Source organism: Balaenoptera acutorostrata, chromosome 9 (assembly GCF_949987535.1).
Source record: "Balaenoptera acutorostrata chromosome 9, mBalAcu1.1, whole genome shotgun sequence".
NCBI classification, from domain to species: domain Eukaryota; kingdom Metazoa; phylum Chordata; class Mammalia; order Artiodactyla; family Balaenopteridae; genus Balaenoptera; species Balaenoptera acutorostrata.
In genome coordinates this window covers 91,367,260-91,379,923 of record NC_080072.1, presented here as the reverse complement: position 1 = coordinate 91,379,923, position 12,664 = coordinate 91,367,260, and positions in this window count along the sequence as shown.

The window sequence follows — 12,664 nt, the reverse complement described above, 5'->3', positions numbered from 1 at the left end:
AAAATGATACAAATGAACTTATTTACAAAACAGAAACAGACTCACAGACATAGAAAACAAATGTATGGTTACCAAACAGGAAAGGGGGTGGGGGGAGGAACAAAGTAGGAGTTTGGGATAACAGATACACACTACTATATATAAAATAAATAACAACAAGGTTCTACTGTATAGCACAGGGAGCTATATTCAATACCATGTAATAACCTATAATGGCAAAGAATCTGAAAAAGAATATAAACATATATATATAACTGAATCACTTTGCTGTACACCAGAAACTAACACAACATTGTAAATCAACTACTATACTTCAGTTTAAAAAAAATGTGTCCTTGGGACTTCCCTGGTGGTCCAGTGGTTAAGACCCCATGCTTCCACTGCAGGGGGTGCAGGTTCGATCCCTGGTCAGGGAACTAAGATCCTGTATGCTGCCGTGTGGCATGGCAAAAAAAAAAAAAAAAAAAAACCACAAAAAATTAAAAAATTTAAAAATGAGTCCTTAAAGACAAGGGGAGGAAGCATTTGTAGAAGGAAAAAGTAATTAGCATGACAAATGCTGCTGGTAGATCGGAGAGGACTGAAAATTGACCATGATATTTACCACGAGGAAGTCATTGATTACCTTGATTCAGGCAATCTCAGTGAAGTGATGAAGTGGAAGTCTGACTTTAATGGTTTACATAGAGAACAGGAGAAGAGAAAAGGAACACAGAATACACATAACTCTTTCAAGGAATTTTTCTGTAAAAGGGAACAGAGAAATAGAACAGTAGGTGGAGGGAGATGTGTTTTTAAACCAACTCCATGGAGGCGTATTTTATATACAATATAATATAAAATAAAATGCTTACATTTTAAGTATACTCTTCTATATGAGTTTTGACAAATATACACAAACTAGTTATCACCACTACAATTAACATATAGGATGTTTGCATCACCCCAGAAAGTTCCTTCACACTTCCTGCTGTCAGCACTTCCTCATCCTCAAACCCAGGCAACCACTGATCAGATTTTTATCACCATTGATTTTGCGCCAGTTCTAGACTTAATATCCTGGAATCATACAATATGCAATCTTTTGTGTTTGGCTTCTTTCTCTTCTTTCTCCCTGTTGTTGTGTTTATCAGCAGATCATTCCTTTTTTTATTGCTGACTTGTATTCTATTGATGGACATAACATGATTGGGTTATCTATTTACTTGCTGATGGGATATTGGAGTTGTTTATAAATTATATAAAAATATATACTTATAATGTATATATGAGTATAGTATATACAGAAGCAAAAAAAAATTTGTAACTATGTGTGGTGATGGATGTTAACTAGACTTATTGTGGTGATCATTTTGCAATACATACAAATATAGAATCATTGTTATATACTTGGATGTTAATTTCTTCACATTTTTATAATACAAAGACATTTTATTGAATTCTGCACATGTGCAGAATTTGTAAACATGTAAACATTTATATATAATATGTATACTTTTATAAAAATAATATATATCATTTATGTATATAATTCATTGTATCATTTATACATAAATAATTTTTACATAATTGTATTTATATATATTATATATTTAATCTTGTCTGGATTAAATCGGCTTCTTTATGTGAGAAAAACCTTTTCTAACCACCAATTAGATGTCAAGGAATATAATGTTAGCATACACAAAATAATTAATATTTATTTATAATCTGTTACATCCTATGATGACAACAAAATAAAATCTGATTGCATACAAGAGATTTTTTCCTTTGCTCCCATCCAAATACATCAGGTTGTTATCTTTTCTTTTTTCTACAAAGGCTCATATTGACTGAGCAAGCCAAAGTAGAAAAACTGCTGTAATGAGTTAGAGGAAAACGAAGTGCATTGAATCTAAGGATTATACAGGGATGGAAAGAGTATGAGAATTTTAAGTCAGAAAAGCTAGATTGAGTTCTTGACCCACCACTTCTTAACTATGTGTCCTCGGGCAAGATACTCAACCATTCCCCCAAATCCCAGTTTCTCATCTGTAAAATAAAAGCAATAACAGAAATAACATTCAGGGAGTACATGTTAGGTGCCAAGCTAGTGCTTCATGTGCATTACTCCGTTTACTCTTCACATCAACCCTTTCAGGTGCGTACTGTTATATTCTCAATCTGCAAATGAGGAAACTGAGGCTTGAGAAGTTAAATAATTTGTCCAAGATCTCACAGCGAGTAAGCGACGAGGCAGAGATTCAAAGTTTGATTCCAGAGCCCACAATCTTAGCTATTACACTGTATTACCTTACCATAATAATATAATGTGATAATCAACTAGTTAATGTATGTTAAAACGCTTAAGTTACTTGCCACGTGTTATTTTCACCTCATTAGAGGGGGTATCATTAATCAATAGAGAGCATCAAGATATAAAGAAATGAGCACTGAGATTGTTAATCAGGGGCCCTAGAATTGTCCATAAATCAGAGCAGTGGTTGTGGCAACGCCGCTTAACACTTCCAGCCTCAGTTTGATTAATCTGCAAAAATGATCAGGTAACATTTAGCTCTTTCTAGCTAGCAAATTACGTCGCTTTGTCATTTTATGACTTTCTGGGCCTAGCTTTCTCTCATCTGCTGGTTCTAAGTTTTCTTCTCGGAGACTTTGTTGCGTTTTCCTCTCTTGTTCCCACCTTCTGAATGCCTTGAGCTCATATACAAGATTTTCAAAATGTATAACATGCTTAGAAATATTTGTGAACAATGGAATGACAAATCTTTTTTTCCTTCGGAAAGTTTTGCTTATTTTGTTTTGTTTTGAGACGGTAATGCATTTTCACTGTCCAAAAGTCAAAACCCTATCACAAGTCATACACTGAGGAGTTTTGCTCCCCACCCTGACCCTGTATACCCTTTTTCCCCTGCCTCCATTTCTTACTTTCTGATTCACCCTTCCAGTGATTATCTATCTATGCAAGTTCAAGCAATATGAGTATAAATATTCCTATTTTCTCCCCCTTCTTACACAAAAAATGATACATTATATTCAGCGTTGCACACTTTGCCTTTTTCTCTTAACAGTGTACCTTGGAAGTTACCTTACATCAGTACACACAAAGAGCTTCCTTTACTTTATTAATTTTTTTAGCTGTGTATTATTCAATTGTGGGACAATACCATCGTTTATTTAGCCAATCTCCTAATGAAGGACACTTGAAGGGCATTTCTAATATTTTGCTATTACAGACTATGCTGCAAATGAACAAACCTGTACACATATCATTTCATATTATACACAGCTGTATCTGTAGGACAAATTCCCAGAAGTGGAATTCCTGGGTTTAAGAGTAAATGAATTTGTAACTTTTATAAATATTATCATATTGCCCTGCATAGAAGTCAGACCATTTTACACACCAGCTAGGAATATATCAGAGTGCCTACTTCCCCACATATTTGCCAACATCGTGCTATCAAACATTGGATTTTTAAGTAATCTGACAGGGAAAATGGTATGCAGCGTGAGTTTAATTTGCATGAAGATGTAGCTTTTAAAAAAGTGCTGGAACCGCGGTGGGCTGGGGATGGTGGTGTGATTGGGCGATTGGGATTGACATGTATACACTGATTTGTATAAAATTGATGACTAATAAGAACCTGCAGTATAAACAAACAAACAAACAAACAAAACAACTAATACTAAACTTTCTTTGGGTTATTTGTATGGAAATATGTTAATATAAATGTTTCAGACATTACATGAAATTTCTAAAAATCTTATATGTTCTGGTATAATGGTATAAGTCATAATTCTAGTTATTACTTTAAAATGTATATCTCAGAAATAACTAAATTTCCTTGTCAATTGCATTATTATGAACTTTCATAAAATCTTTAACCATGGTCATTTTTAAGTCTTTTGTCATTTACAGACAGTTCTGGGTGTACTCTGATGCTTTTGCAAATATGTTCCTATAAAAGGGTTTCATCTTCAAGGAATTCATGGAAAAGACTCTGACAAGTACAGGTTTCTGGTAACTGACTATACTGCTGAACTGAATGAATAAGCATTTTCAGAACTCTAATGGAAAACTGATGAACTCATAAAAGTGCTAACAAAAGATCAAGATGAAAAAAAAATTAATTACATGGGACTGAGTGAACTGATGAGGATGATTATAATTTTTGTGACTTTCTGTTTGAATAAAAAAAAAGATAAGTACTAGGGATGTAATGTACAACATGATAAATATAATTAACAGTGCTGTATGTTATATATGAAAGTTAAGAGAGTAAACCCTAAGAGTTCTTATCACAAAAAGAAAAAAAAAAAAGTTGGGAAGTTGAAATGCTGGTCAAAATTCAAGGTAAATTTTGGTAGAAAGGGATTCTTCAAAGCAGACCCTAAGTCTGAAGCTTTGCAGCAGACTAATACGTAAAACTGACTTTGGAAAGAAACAAAAATATTTTTCAGTAACTCAAAGATTTATGTCAAGGAAGTTCATGGAAATTTGGCAACTGCTCTGTAGTTACTCAATCTTAATCCAGAAAGATCAAATGCTGCATTCCTGCAGACTGGCCTTGAGCTCTCCCGCAGCCCTGTTAACTGAATTTTATTTATTGTTGGGTTCTAGTATGGCCTGCATATTAGTAACTCCAAATTAATAATTGCATATTAATAAACTCCAAAGGCAAAATAATACACATATAATGTCTTGAACAGATATCATAGAGCAAAAATGGCACAAATGATGAAAAATAGAACTGGAGGAAATCCCTTTTGTTAGTGAGTCAATCTCTCCCTCTCCTTCCCCCTTTCTCTCTCTTTCTCTCTCTCTCTCTCTCTCTCTCTCTCACACACACACACACACACACACACACACACACACAATCCCAGCAGAAGCATTTCTTTCAGAATCAAAGAAATAGAAATGTGTAGATTCCCCTTGACTCCAAGGGAGGAAAGGAATAAATCCATTTTGGGGGGTAGAATGTAATGTAAAATATGTAGTGTTTCTGCTATGTTTGTATGTTATAGAAACCACTGTACTGAAGGCCATCTAGTATCATTTCTTTTGGTAACACTTCACACCTCATTTAATTTAAATACAAATTATGCCTCATCTTATTCATCAAAATAAAATGGTAATAATGCTGATAGCCACCTCATAGGGTTTTTGGTGCAGATTTAAAAAGTCTAACATGTAAAGTGAGTGCTTGGCACAGAGTTAAGCATTCAGTAAATGTTAGCTGTTATCATATTTACTTTTTGTTAGTAAGAAATTTCATGTGACCGTAGAATCTTTGGACATGGAAGGCACAATATGCATTGCTTTTATATATTTAGGAAAGTCTTGAAAACTTAATGCACAGTGGTCAAAATCGACACAGAAAGTGAGAGTGATGATGGAAAGAGTCCTGCAATGGTTAGTGTTTATGCTAAACTTGTTTGATTTTTAAACTCAAGTGTGAGAGGCAAAATAATGGCCCACATAGATGTCCATGCCCTAATACTTGGAACCCATGAAAATGTTCACTTATATGTCAAAAGAGTTTTTGCAGATGTTATTTTGGGTAGGACCCTTGAAAATGATTATCCTGTATCATCCAGATGGGCCCAAACTAATCATGAGGCCTTAAAAGAGAGAACCTGCTGTGGTCAGAGGGAGAGATACGATGATGGAAAAAGGGTCAGAGAGAAGTGATGTGAGATCTCACCCATCAGACCAGCTGTTGTTGGCCCTAAAAAATAGAATTGAGCTAATCAAACGCAGGAGGCCCCTAAAACTGGAAAAGGCAAGGAAGCAGACTCTCTCCTTGAGCATCCAGAAAGGAACAAGGCCCTGCCCACACACTGATTTTAGCCCAGTGAGTCCCAGTTTGGATCCATCCTATAGAACTGTGAGATAGTCAATTTGTTACAGCAGCAAAAGAGAACTAATAAACTGTCTACTGAAAAAACTGCACAACATGAGAGCTGTGAGTTTCAGTTTTATTTGGGGACTTACTGAGGACTATAGCCCAGGAGATGCCTCTCAAATAGCTCTGAGGAGCTTCTCCAGAGAGGCTGTGGGTGAGGAGGTCAGTAGATAGATATGTGATTTTGGAGAAGGGGTATGTGCAATCAAGCACACATCTTGGTAGAAGGTTACTGTTAGTCATGAGGAACAGGTCTCTCAGTTAATGATTTTAGTGCTTTTCTAAGTATGGGAAGATGCAAGAATCTGGGTTCATGGAATTTTCTCCTGAAAATATCTAACTATCTGAGAGCCTGTTCTGCCTGTTTTCCCAGAGCACAGAGTGCCTCATCGCTGATCTTCACCCTGAATTCTTTCCAGAGTGTATTGTACGTCAGTGAGTGCAGTGGCTAATGACTCGATTCTTATAGAACTGGGTGGCGAGTGACATTCCTTAGTTGGCAACACCAAGGTAGCAATCTTTTGCAAGGACATAGAACTTAGGTCCATTTATTACATGTTTTGTACTAAAAAAAATTTAAATGAAACATGCCATGAATAAGTAAACAGCACCAAAACTATACATTCCACTGCCTTGAACTGTAGATGAATTAGGTACACAATATGCCAGTTTGCTGTTCTACAACATTTGAGATGGCTTAGCCCAGGCCTGAGGCTGAAGACTTTTGAGGTATGGGCAATAAAGTCAAATCACTGGTATTTCAGGGCAATGCTGAATCCATCTCTGTTGGGACATTCAGACATACATTTATAAATGCACTGTGTGGTTTTATCATGCTTGGTGAAATTACATTTTTTGGAAACTCTTTTGGCAAGAAATAGTTTGGCCCACATTTCAGAAATTTAAAATATGGCATATCCTACATTGCTAAAATTGTAGAATTGAAGGACTTTCAGATCATTTTGTGTGACAAAACTTAATGAAAATAAATTAACATTGTGCAGTTCACCTTTTACAATAGCAATAATGTGAATGAAGACTACTTATGTTTGTTACTGACTCACAGTGCAATACGGTCTTAAAAAAATATGCCAACATTGAAATATCAGAATTTTATAAATATCTCAGGGGTAGTTAACTTACATATAAATCCATTTGGAAAGTTTCTGTCTATCTTCTGATGTACTTACACTGTAGAACAAAAATATGTAAAAGACACATTCTAACATTTCAACTATATTGTGTTCTCTATGATATCATTTTTTTGAAACTTACTGACACTTTATAACCTAGTACATTGTCAATTTTATGTGTTCTCTCTGAACTTATTAGAAAATTGGATTAAGTACAGGTTACTACATGTCTGAAATTTATTATATTCTTATTGATAGTTTGATCTATTAGTTACTGAAAGAGGTATGTTAAAAGAATCTCCAATATGATTGCATATTTGCCCATTTCCATGAAATTCTGTTTTATAAATAATATGTATATATACATATATATATCACATATACATAGGCTATGTTACGTTTGGAGTCACAAGATATTGCAGGTTAATTTAAATGTTTAGCATTAGATAGTGGTCCCATTTATATTTTGTAATGCATTTTCCCCTGAAAGTCCATTTAATCAAACAGTAATACAGCAAATTAACTTTCTTTGAATTGTTTTTACCTAGTATTTGTTTTTCTATTCTTTTGTCTTCAACCTTTTTGTTTTCATGATTTTGATGAGTCTCTTCTAAATGTGGTAGAGTCAGAATTTTTGCTTCCTAAATGAAAGTCTGCCTTTTATATTGGTGTATTTAATCCTTTTGATATATTGGAATTTATTTTCAAGACTTCATTTTACTCTTTTAAAACACGTGCCTTTTAAATGCTTTCCTCCTCCTTTTATTCTTTCTTTTGGAGCTTAAATGATGTACTTGTCAGGATAGAGGCCAACCTGCAAGAATAACAAAAAGACTTTAAAATAAGTACCTTAAAGAGTGTAAATGTTGACTTCTCTCTCATGGAACATTTCAGAAGTGCGCCAGGATGCGGGTAGGGGTGGGGTAGGCGCTGCCACTTCAACATAGGTAGGCAACTCTACTACCTGAGGTCCTTCAGGTACTCAGGCTGGTAGATTGGTTCTGCCACTCTGCTATCCTTAATGCTTAATTTCCATTTATTTTTACATCTCATGTGATCACTCTGGTTGTTGCCATTTTCTAGCCTGTGGAAAAGGAAAATAGAGAAGGCTTCCGTATAAAAAGTTTATCTGTTTTCACACATCGCTTCCACTTGCAAACAACTAGCAAAAACTGTAATAGGGACACACCTAGCTGAAAATGAAGCTGAGAAATGTGGTCTCTGGCTGGTAAGTCATGTGCTCAGCTAAGATTCAGGGTACTCTGTTCCTAAAACGAAGAAAGGGAAAAAGGATCCTGCCAATAACACTTTGGTTCATTACTCCTTTCCTGCTTTATATGATATATTCATCCAGTAATAGAAATAGTTCTATCTTGCTTGTATTTTTATCCTCTGATGAGATCATAGTTACTGTTATAATCAAGTGTTATTTAGATTTACCCATACGGTTGCTAATTTTTTTGCTTATCATTTCTCCTTGCTTCTTAGCCCTTCCTTTTGGGTTCAATTTTACTATTCTTGAAGAACATTGTGTTGTCTATTGCTGCATAACAAATTGCTCTAATATGTAATGGATTGAAACATCTATTATCTCACAGTTTCTGGATGTCAGAATCTGGTGCAGCTTTGCTGTGACCTCTGCTTCAGGGTCTCTCCCAGGCTGCAATCAACATGTCAATGGGGGATGTGGTCATCTGAAGGCTCAACTGAGGAAGGATCTGTTTCCACCTCACTCAAGTGTTTGTTGACAGGATTCAGTTCTTCGAGGATGGGCAATTGGACTAAGGTCTTGGTTCCTTGATGGCTGTTTGCCAGAGGCCACCCTCTCTCCTTTGCCCTGTGAGCCTCTCCAACATGGCAGCTTCTTCATCATGTCATGTAAGCATGAGGGCAATAGAGGAAGAAAGCCAGCAAGACAGAAGTCACAGTCTTTTATAGCCTAATACCAGAAGTGACATTCCATCACTTTTGCTGTATTTATTTGTTAGAAGCAAATCACTCAGTCCCGCCCATGCTCAAGAGGAGGGGATTATACCTAGGCATGAATCCCAACAGGTGGGGATCATTGGGAGCCAGGTCAGAAGCTGCCTGCTACAAACATCCTCTTTATAAGTTCTTTTAGTAAGAGTCTGAGGGCAATAGCTCTATTAATTGTTGTTGACTTAAAAATGTCTTTATTTCAGCCTCATCTGTTTCTTCTGGGACTTCAAATAGAAGTATGTTAGACCCCTTGATATTGTAACACAGGCCAATGCTGCCATGTTCTTTTTTTTCTCCCCCAGTCTTTTTTATCTTTGGATGTCATTTTGGAAGTTTATATTGCTGTGTTTTCAGGCTCACTGATCTTTGCTTGTGCAATGTTTTTGATTTCTAACCTTTGTACATTTAGACATTTCAAAACACACTTCCAAATGGCTCACCATCAAAGGATAAACAGAGTAGAAATTTGAAAGTATTTAAACTAAACAATAAAGAAAGTATTTTGTTTCAAACTCTGTATGCAGCCAAACATAGAACTTAGGAAATTTTAAATAAAGAACTTTAAATACTTCTTTAAAAAACAAAATTGAAAATTGGTGAGATTATATCTAGATCAAGAAGTTAGAAAAAGAACAAACAAGTAAATCTAAGGAACTTAGAATGAAGGAAATTATAAATATAAATGAATAAATAAAATTAGAAAACAAAGATACAGGTGAGATCAATGTCCAAAGTTGTTATTTGAAAAGCCTAATAAAATCAACTTTTGGCAGAATTATTCAAAGAATATAGGGAGATGACCCAGAAAATAATACATGAAATATAAAAAACAGTATACCTATAGATATAGCAGAGGTTTTTTTAAAGATAAGTAAATAATAGGAAAATTTTATGCTAATAAGTATTGCAAATTAGGTAAAATACACCATTTGCTAGAAATTTATAACTTTCTAAACCAGCTTTTGAATAAATAGAAAACATGAATAAACCTGTAAGTATGACAGATAAATAAAGGGAGGCAATCAAGCATTTATTCCGCTTTTCCTATACAGGCTCTATTTCAGGATATCTGAATAGAAGATGAGGGCAAGTCTGTCTCTGCAGAAGTAGCCTAGGTAATCAATGAAGAAGTATTGGTAGAATTAGAACACCAACATTTTGCATGCCCAAGTGAACTGTTCATCAGGAGTGGCTAAGATCCCAAAAAGAGACAACCAACTATTAACATTTGAGGGGCATGTTTAAAAGTTTAGAAGTACCTAAAAAGTAAACTTAACAAAGAAATGGGACCTAAAACTGAGCAAGCCACTTGGTTCAAGTTCTTATTTGCATATAATGATTTAATTGTAAACAATGACAGAGGGATTTAATGATTTAATTATAAGCAATGACAGAGGGATTTATAGTGCTGTAAGGTTCACAAAAGCTGTGTTATGTCAGAGAATGGTTCTTGCAAGGGCTGAACTGAGTCCTGGAGGCTGGCTATGCTTTAGCCAGGTGCAGGCAGAGGAGTACATAACATAATGCAGGGGAGAAAGGCATGAGGCAGGACGGATGGGTGGTGGAAAGAGCTTGAGGGATATTGTGGGTCCAGCTGAGCAGTTTGTTTTATTTTACTAATAAGTGGTCATTTCAATGGTGATGGAATATCACATAATGATGATAGAATGTCATTCAAGGATTTCATCCAGAAAGTGAAAATAAAGGAATCCTTATTTGAAATGGAGTTGAGAAGCCCTGAAGGGGGAGCTCTCACACACCACCATTCGTTGCCCTTTGCAGACTCCATCAGGAAGGAGCATGCCTTTCACTCCCTAACAGGAAGTAGCTTACTTTACACACATCAGCAGGAGAAAAGATGATTTTTCTCCTTGCCCAGCCAATGAGAAACCACTACACTCAGCCAATGAAAAGCTGCCACCATCCTGAATTCTCATTGGCTTCCAATGAACTTTTGTTCAAAACAGCCCCCCCCAACTTCCTCCTCTCCTCTATAAAAGCAAGCCCCTTTTCTCTATTCTCTGACCTTGCCTGTAGTTTGCCATAGCTTGCATGTCCTGAGTTGCAATTCCTCTGCTATCCCTGAATAAACTCATTTTGCTGGTTGAATAACTGGCTATTTTATTTTTAAGGTTGACAAAAGTAACTTGATCATATCAATATTTTAATAGTATTGGCCTACTGGCAGTATGAAGCATACTTTAGAGCAAGATAAGATTGCAGGAAGGAAGGTAAATTAAGACAAAGATGGCAATTTATTTAAATATCAGTGATTTAATTTAAGTTAGAAAACCCACCAATATCATCAGCCATATTAATAAATCACCTGGGAGTGGAATGAGTAATTTCTTAGAGTGAAATATACTTAGGTTTAATTTCATACTCCTTTTAAAAATTTTAGATAATGCTAATTTCTGACCCTATTCCTAAACTATATGGATTGTGTAGACTCTTAAGCATCTACTATTGAATATAGATGTGAAAAATATATGTGATATAAATATATGTTAATAATATAATTTACAATAATAATATAATTTACAATAATATAATAATAAAATTATATGGATATAATGTGTAAGTATATAATTAAATATAATAAAAATAATAAAATGGTCATTTCTTGTGCTTATGTCCTGGACTTGGGACCAGAAGACCTAGATTTAAATTTTGGATTCACAATTTAATAGCAGTATAATTCTAAGTAAGTCACAACCACTGTGCACCTCAGGAGGTTCATCTTTAAAATAAGATGGCAGGGATTGTTTTGTTCACTGCTGTGCCTCCAGCACTAGCATAGTGATTTACACACTGCTAATGTCAATAAATATTTACTGATTAAAGGCATGTCTACTCTACAGAGTTGCTGTGCTAATGAAATGAGATAAAAATTGTGAAAGTTTCTAGAACAAATAACCCTAAAATTTATATGGAATCACAAAAGTCCCAGAATTGTCAAAGCAATCCTGAGGAAAAAAAGAACAAAACTGGAGGCATAACCCTTCCAGACCTCACACTATACTACAAAGCTACAGTAATCAAAACATCATGGTATTGGCTCAAAACAGACATACAGATCAATGGAAGAGAATAGAGATCTGGAAATAAACCCACACACCTTTGGTCAATTAATCTATGACAAAGGAAGCAAGAATATACAATGGAGAAAAGACAGTCTTTTCAATAAGTGGTGTTGGGAAAGCGGGACAGCTACATGTAAATCAATGAAATTAGAACACTTCGTCATACCATACACAAAAATATACTCAAAATGGATTAAAGACCTACATGTAAGGCCAGACACTATCAAACTCTTAGAGGAAAACATAGGCAGAACACTCTATGACCTAAATCACAGCAAGATCTTTTTTGACCCACCTCCTAGAGAAATGGAAATAAAAACAAAAATAAACAAATGGGACCTAATGAAACTTCAAAACTTTTGCACAGCAAAGGAAACCATAAACAAGACCAAAAGACAACCCTCAGAAAGGGAGAAAATATTTGCAAATGAAGCAACTGACAAAGGATTAATCTCCAAAATTTACAAGCAGCTAATACAGCTCAATATCAAAAAAACAAACAACCCAATCCAAAAATGGGCAGAAGACCTAAATAGACATTTCTCCAAAGAAGATATACAGA